This window comes from Macrobrachium rosenbergii, chromosome 52 (assembly GCF_040412425.1).
Source record: "Macrobrachium rosenbergii isolate ZJJX-2024 chromosome 52, ASM4041242v1, whole genome shotgun sequence".
Classification (NCBI taxonomy): domain Eukaryota; kingdom Metazoa; phylum Arthropoda; class Malacostraca; order Decapoda; family Palaemonidae; genus Macrobrachium; species Macrobrachium rosenbergii.
In genome coordinates this window covers 40,056,639-40,064,138 of record NC_089792.1, presented here as the reverse complement: position 1 = coordinate 40,064,138, position 7,500 = coordinate 40,056,639, and positions in this window count along the sequence as shown.

Genomic DNA, 7,500 nt, shown 5'->3' with positions numbered 1-7,500 from the left:
ACGATGAGGTCACAGCATTATCAAATAGCTTCTCTTATCGCCAGGGTCACTTTTCATTAAAGCTATTTATCACATATCCTTAAGAAATAATGCACGATTACGCTTAGGAGAATTCTTACCCTGGCATATATTACACGGCAGAGAAAAGAAAAGAAAATAAAAATATGGTGAAGAAAGTAAGAAGAAAGACTGCGTTTTATAGACGCTCGTGACAATAGATGGCGCCACTTCCAAGTATGTCCGTTGATAAAAGTGGCGTTAAAATATGTCGCGAGCTGAGACTGAGAAAAAACATAAAGACGATTGTTGCTAAATGCTTTCAGGCGATGCGACCAATGGAGTAGATGTGTTTGGGGAACAGAAGGCTTCTGTAACAGGGAGGGGAAGAACGGGAAGCGACAACGGCTCGCCTAAGTGAATGGAAGGAAGCAATTTTTAAACTTGAAGATGAAAGAGAAGCGAATAAACATTTTGTTTGAGATGGAAAGATGACTTTGGTAAGAACTTTATTGGGAACAGACAGTGAATGGCAACTGGTAGCAAGACGCCGCAACAAAGTTTTTTTCTTTCAATAATAAACCTTTTCGGGATGACTGAGCTGGTCAAAAAAAAAAAAAAAAGCTTCAGTGCAAGGGTACTGACATCTTTTAAGCTAATAAAGTGGAAACTTGATTTTCCTTAGCCAAGGAAATTCCTCTAGTTAAAAAAAAGTCCTCTGCATGCATCGCTTTATATAAACCTTGAATGTACAGTAATGGTAATAAATACATTGTTTTGTTCCAGATCTGTGGAAGGGAAACAAATATCAGGAAATGGCTCCTCCTCATCTGTCCCATCTGATAGCTTATAATGTATAATATGACCAAAGATTTCATTCGCTAATATGTTGGGAACTGGATGATTTACAACAAATCTTCTGGATGAGTATTAACTAAATATGTGATCCTAAGTGCTTGTCGGAGTTGTGAGGAAATTTGGTGCCTACATATTTCTGAAAGTAAGCTTATCAAGACTAAATTTACACCAGAAACTTCTGATAGCATTTTTGTTAGAATTTAGTTGACCTAAAGGTCAGGTTGAGCTAGTTGCGACTTTTCTTAATTTTTTTTTTTTTTTTTTTTTTAGCTAGGGTGTTTCTGTCAGTGAGCTTTTTATATCCTATTTTATTTCTAAGCAGTCTTGTATAGTTCTTTTTCTAATTGTAGTATGGTTTAGGTAATTTTAATTTTAATTGTAAATTCATTGGAGTTATCTTAATATGATGAAATTGCCTCTTAGAGGCAGTGAATTGGAAAAAGATACGGATGCAACTGTTGAGAGAGAGAGAGAGAGAGAGAGAGAGAGAGAGAGAGAGAGAGAGAGAGAGAGAGAGAGAGAGAGAGAATCCCCACCTGTCTTAGATAACACGGGACGCATTATCATTTCATGTTAATGTTATGATTGTAAATTTATCACTCATTATAAGCATCATGACCTTGAAATTTACTATTCCACTACCGTACTACTATAGTGAAAATATTAATGATAATATAATACGATTAACTGTAATTTCTTGTGTTTGACATGGGTAATTTTCGAGAAGCAATTCAAGCAAAATGCAGTTAAATTAATTGATGATAACGATCAAACTCTGCAAAATTCATTAAATGAGAATTTTATTGTGTATGTAATGGAAGGTGTATCTGATCTGTAATGTAGACTCAATTGTTTGCTTGTGTGTAGATATGTTTGTGTGTGTGTGTGTGTCTGTGCGTGGCTTTGTAGAGATGGAGAGAGATTCCAAAACCATATTTTGTAAAATAATTATTTATATATACATTTTCCATTATTCTTGAAGGGATAGTGGATATCTGTTATTTCGGTATAATCTTTTAACAGTGTTTGTAAAGCAGTATTATTATTATTATTATTATTATTATTATTATTATTATTATTATTATTATTATTATTATTATTATTATTATTATTATTATTATTAACCACCGTTCAACAAATCGGTCTGATGTGTGCATTTTGCTTTTTCTCCATTATCATTGATGAAAGCCACAAAGGATTACCTTTTCTCATTGTAGAGGTATTTTGAGCAATAGTAACAACCTTATGAAAAAATATACAATATAAATATATGTGTGTGTATTTACAGGTGCTTGTGTGTGTAATTTTAATGGTTTGAAACTGTTGGTTAGAGTCTTTTGTCCGTTGTTAAATTTTTTGTTTCCAGTAATATGAGGTGAACCACGTAACACCTAAATGAGCTTCAATGCGACACCTTAGCCATAGAATTTTATAAATGTGGGTTTTCTCGAGAGATAAGTTACTTCCTTTCCACTCCTCCGGAAAAGTCTAGTAGGTATGTAGTTATCTTGAACCTTGACTTGGCAAAAATGTATCTTGGTCTAGTTGAAACTAGAAGACTTCTTTTCTTAGTGATTTGCTTGTGAGTTTGATGTCCTTAGGCATTGTGGGCCAAATACTTTATTAATTCCTTCCTTTAGGTAGTTAAGAAAAGGTTCGGCACTTTTCCGGTTCATTAAAATCAAATATATAGCGTTTGGTTAAAGCTTGTAATGAAGAATTGTTTTTGGGGGGGCATACAAGACATCACTTTTGATGAAATCTCTCTCTCTCTCTCTCTCTCTCTCTCTCTCTCTCTCTCTCTCTCTCTCTCAGCTAGAATTCGGTGAAGCAATTAGTTCTTATTTTAAATTGTATTTTTCTTTTTCAAAATGGTTTAGTAGACAAGATCTCGCAGTAATTGTTGGTATTCACTGGCGGTCACCCGTCCACGTAATAACCAAAGCCAGATTTGCTTAGTATTGCGGATGGAGATTATAGCGTTTGGTTAAAGCTTGTAATGAAGAATTATTTTTGGGGGGCACACAAGACACATCGCTTTTGATGAAATTCTCTCTCTCTCTCTCTCTCTCTCTCTCTCTCTCTCTCTCTCTCTCTCTCTCTCTCTCTCTCTCTCTAAGACAGTTAATCAGACGTATTTGGTAGAATGTAATTTTACTCTCTTGCTCCTTATTGGTCGCGATGTGTGAGCACCGCACATGCTTCTTACATTCCTCCCTTTATCTGAAGAGGTGTATCAGCTTGCCTGGGAATGTGCAAACGTTCATAAGAGGCGTTAGATACAAATTTAGATACGGTGCTTATTTGTTGCTAACACTCATCAGCTTTATAATTACCAATATATTTATATTTGTGTAAACCGCTGAGAGTTTTATGCATGTTCATGCATATATACACTCAAAAACTCACACCAAGGAATATTGTGTAACCTTCTTCTTACACGTTTAATACCTACATTGTACTGTAGCTCTCGTATATTTTAGTGTGTCTATTATTGTATTAATTGAAAGACAATTTTTTTTGTATTCTTTTGGACAGGTTATTTCATGTACCGTGGTCTGTGTTCCTCGTATTTATGAACATTGACTGTTGGACTCCCCTCAAAAACAAGAAAGCCCAATCAAACTGTGTACTCGAGATTAAGTATGTGGTTGTTAATATTTGCGGTTTATGGCTTTCGTAGGGTTCGGCTTTATGAGTGAGGGTTAGAGAAGTTGAAAAGATGATAGGGGAAAGACCCAAGGGAACCGATAAACAATAAAGGATCGAAAGCATTACAGCTTGGGGTCGAAGGAATCTTGCAAGGAGCCTTTAGTAGCTGTTCCCTGTTCACAGCACAAACTACACTGCCAGTGGTACTTTTACTTTCTCCCACACCAATTCTTTTAAATACTAAAGCGCAGAGTACGCGGTATTATATTTGTATAAGACACTGAAATAAGTTATTCTCATCAAATTTTTTTTTGTACAATTTCACGTTTTAAAAATTCCTCATTTTCACGTAGCAAATATGCCAGTATTGCTGGCCAAGGTTCAACTGCGTAGGTCAGAGTTAAATATAGAAGGTAATTTCTTGTTGTCGAAAGAAAGAAATATCCTTAGCATACCTCCTATTGCTGCTTGCTGATAGTTTTCCCAGGTTTTCACCATTACAGGACCAGGATCAGTAGCCAAACCGAATAAATTTTGTCCTTGATCCGTGGATGACATGGTGATCCGCCCAAAATTGGAGAAAATCTAACCCAAGTCGGATTCAGATTCATACTAAAGTACCCACCTAAACCTAATGAAGTGGCTCCTGGCCCAGGAAAGACTCTCTCAGAAATATAATTTAGCAAATCATATCTCATCCGATCTCGCAAGATCCAGATCATTATGTAAGCTAAAGTTTAAACTGAAGACTTGATGCAGTTTGTCCCCGCGAAGACAAAATTTACCTGGTTCCTGCGGATTTTAATACGTAATTTAAGTAAAAGAAATATTGTTGTTTAGGTTGTACAGTATACATGATCATTTTAGTTTCTTGAAAATGTGTCCGGATTCTGTTTTATTTCTAAATCTCTTGTTTACGAGGAAATGAAAGGACAGGCCGGGGAAAGCATCATTTCGGTTAAATAAATGAGGATTTCTGTTTTTTTTTATTCATGCTACTTTTTTTTTTATTTTGATGATTTCACCATTTACTTTTGCATGATTTCGAGACATGCTAGTAGAAGACAGGATGAAAAAATAAGAATTTTTATTTTAGCTGTAAGTAGTCGGGTTTGAATGATCAGTTTTACATAATTCTGTTGTCGTTTCCTGTATGTGTACTTCGAACCTTTTTTTTTCCCAGTTTAAAATTTTGCCAGATTTACAGTTTACTCATGTCTGGAGTCCTTCCTTATTAGCATTTTTGTGTCCTGACAAGAAAAAATCAAGCAACGCGAAGTCTGGTCATGTATTGTATAATTGCTGTTGCACTATTTATAAACAACTATATTTCTAGTACTTTCTGGTGTTGCCGAATCTTACTTCGTAAACTATCAAGTATGTTTGATGTTTTTTTTAGTTCTAACTATTTTACATCCTAAAGAAACTTATGTGGTTGAGTTCACTTTTGAATTAATTTCAGAGCTGTCACCAAATTTTCTTATACACAAAGCTGAAAGTGACATAAAAGGGAGTAGATGATTGTGGTTTTAGCAGGTTTTGAACTGCTCTGTGTTGTTCCACAGGGTAGTGTTCTGGGGCTTTTATTATTTTTGGTCTTCTTGCAACGTAAGTGCTGGCTGTGACAATATTAATGCAATATGCTACTCTTTCAATTATTTGCTACTTCGAAATGAAACTGGGCTAGTCTTAACAGACAAGTGGGTTATGCGACAATATTCCACTGGATATGAAACTTAATTGATACACCAATTTTCCTCAAGCTTTTTCCATGATTCAATTTTAATAGCCACCTCTACTTAATAGCTCAGGAAATCTGCCGTCTTGACCATACCTTCGGCATGATGTTTTCTAGGACATGAACAATGTAATTAAGTGTGTCACACTACTAGGTATTCTTTGTATGGCTTCCAGTACTTACAGTAATGAAAGTGTCATTGCTGTATGGTTTAGATAACTGCTCTAGCATTACGTGATTACCGTTCGGTTGTTTGGATACTGCGCCTTTTGAGGATATCCATAATTTAGACAGTATTGCTTAAGGTGACGATTTTCTTTTTCCACCAGTAGTACATATGTTGTTGACCATTGTGAGAAAGTATCCTATTTGGCCAGTTCCTTCGAACCTCATAAATACAAATAATGAAAAAGCTGTAAAATAATGATTACAACAAATACATAATCAAGCTGCATAAAGGAACAGTACTGACGTCCTCCTCCAACATCAGATGACCACGACAGAGTCGAAATGACAACCATCTTGTCCTCAAAAACAGTACTGACATCCTCCTCCAGTACCAAGACAGAGTCTGACAACCATCTCGTCCTCAAATCTGCCTGCTCTGAATCTGAATCTGACTTGCAGCTGCCCAACTGCTGACTCCTCGCTGCTACGAACCTGACTCACAGGTAAGCATACCTGCTGCTGCTACTCAACTGCTGACTCCTTGCTGCTAAGAACCTGACTGATGCTGTCAAGCACCCCATGACAGACGTCAACTCGCCAGCAAGAGAAAAAAAAACACAAATAAAGGAGGCAACAGCTCACTAAGAACAATCAGCAAACAATTGTTCTCACACCTCCTTTCCTAACAGAAAAAAAAATTACAAAAAAGAATTTTTTTTTTTTGCAACCACAAAAATTCTCCCCCGAATGCTGCCACACCCCCGCCAGCCAAAACAGAACAAATCCTGGCAAGGTCGCCAATCTTATGATCTCGCTACTTCGAGACCAGCAGGTTCTTAACAAAAACAAGCAACTGGGCTGTAATGACTAACAAGAGGTGACAAACAAAGGAGGAAGGATCAGAACAAAACCCAAAAAGGACCCTAAACTAATTTATTTCCAATAAGTCATATACATATTTACAGGTGAGTCAGGTTCAATTTAAAATAAGCAATTAAATGAACATTACTACAAATGAATCAAACACTTAACAGCAGCAGCAACAATCAAAACCAAAAATAAAATAAGGGTCAGTACATAAATGAACATCAAATATGACCAGAAATATCATAAGCATGGGCAGCTCAACAAACATTACAAATAACCAACACAATGGGCATTAAACATAGTCAGTAAAATATACATGTAAAAACCAAATCAATAATTATTACAAAAGCAAATTAATAAACAATTCAAAAGCACTGTAATGAACAATACTCAGGCAGCAAAACTAATTACATAAATAAACAGGCAGCATAAATGTTGAAAAACAAGCAGCACAAAACATAATACAAATAATGAAAAAGCTGTAAAATAACGATTACAACAAATACATAGTCAAGCAGCATAAAGGAACAGTACTGATGTCCTCCCCCAACGTCGGATGACCATGACAGAGTCGAAATGACAACCATCTCATCCTCAAAAACAGTACTGACGTCCTCCTCCAATACCGGACGACCACAACAGAGTCAAAATGACAACCATCTCGTCCTCAAATACTCTTCGCTGCTCTGCTGCCAAGACTCTGACTCTCTGCCGCTCTGAATCTGACTTGCTGCTGCCCAACTGCTGACTCCTCACTGCTACGAACCTGACTTGCAGGTAAGCATACCTGCTGCTGCTACCCAACTGCTGACTCCTCGCTGCTACAAACCTGAATGATGCTGTCAAGCACCCCATGACAGACGTCAACTCACCAGCAAGAAAAAAAAGCGCAAATAAAGGAGACAACAACTCACCAAGAGAAAAATTGGCAAACGATTGTTCTCACACACACACACACACACACATATATATATATATATACAGTATATATATATTATATATATATATATATGTGTGTGTGTGTGTGTGTGTGTGTGTGTTTATTAAATAAAAGCACCGTATCGTGCTTCTCAGTTATCAATAGAAGGATCAGTTCCTCGTTGGACAGGTCGGTATAGTTCTCGGCTAGCACTCTGCTGGGCCCGCGTTCGAGTCTCCGACTGGCCAATGAAGAATTAGAGGAATTTATTTCTGATGATAGAAATTCATCTCTCGTTTTA